The sequence below is a fragment of the Limulus polyphemus genome, unplaced genomic scaffold (assembly GCF_000517525.1).
Source record: "Limulus polyphemus unplaced genomic scaffold, Limulus_polyphemus-2.1.2 Scaffold3320, whole genome shotgun sequence".
Taxonomy (NCBI): Eukaryota; Metazoa; Arthropoda; class Merostomata; order Xiphosura; family Limulidae; genus Limulus; species Limulus polyphemus.
The window spans coordinates 69,993-71,103 of NW_013668930.1; the positions used below are offsets into that span (position 1 = coordinate 69,993).

The 1,111-nt window shown below is 19.0% G+C and overlaps 1 protein-coding gene across 1 annotated transcript in view; it reads left to right on the top strand.

Moving 5' to 3' along the window:
* Positions 1-1,111, top strand: part of LOC106469131 (organic cation transporter protein-like) — a 19,245-nt gene that overhangs the window by 4,612 nt on the left and 13,522 nt on the right. The gene's annotated exons all lie outside the window — the stretch shown is intronic.

Genomic DNA, 1,111 nt, shown 5'->3' on the forward strand with positions numbered 1-1,111 from the left:
GATGTAGTATTAATACATGCGTGATAATATTATTGTAGATGTAGTATTAATACATGTGTGATATTATTATTGTAGATATAGTATTAATACATGTGTATTAATATTATTGTAGATATAGTATTAATACATGTGTGATAATATTACTGTATAAATAGTATTAATAAATGTGTGATAATATTATTGTATAAATAGTATTAATCCATGTGTGATAATATTATTGTAGATATAGTATTAATACATGTGTGATAATTTTATACAATAATTAATATTATCACACATGTATTAATACTATTGTATAAATAGTATTAATACATGCGTGATGATATTATTGTATAAATAGTATTAATACATGTATGATAATATTATTGTATAAATAGTATTAATACATGTGTGATAATATTATTGTATAAATAGTATTAATACATGTGTGATAATATTATTGTAGAAATAATATTAATACAGTTAATACAATCTTGTAAGCATAGTTGTATAATAACATTCTAAATGTGTGATACTATTATTGTATAAATAGTATTAATACATGTGTGATAATATTATTGTAGATATAGTATTAATACATGTGTGATAATATTATTGTATAAATAGTATTAATACATGTGTGATAATATTATTGTAAATATAGTATTAATACATGTGTGATAATATTATTGTATAAATAGTATTAATACATGTGTGATAATATTATTGTATAAATAGTTTTAATGCATGTGTGATAATATTATTGTATAAATAGTATTAATAAATGTGTGATAATATTATTGTATAAACAGTAGTAATACAAGTGTGATAATATTATTGTATAAATAGTATTAATACATGCGTGATAATATTATTGTATAAATAGTATTAATACATGCGTGATAATAGTATTGTAGATATAGTATTAATACATGTGTGTTAATATTATTGTAGATGTAGTATTAATACATGCGTGATAATATTATTGTAGATGTAGTATTAATACATGTGTGATATTATTATTGTAGATATAGTATTAATACATGCGTGATAATATTATTGTAGATGTAGTATTAATACATGTGTGATAATATTATTGTAGATGTAGTATTAATACATGTGTGTTAATATT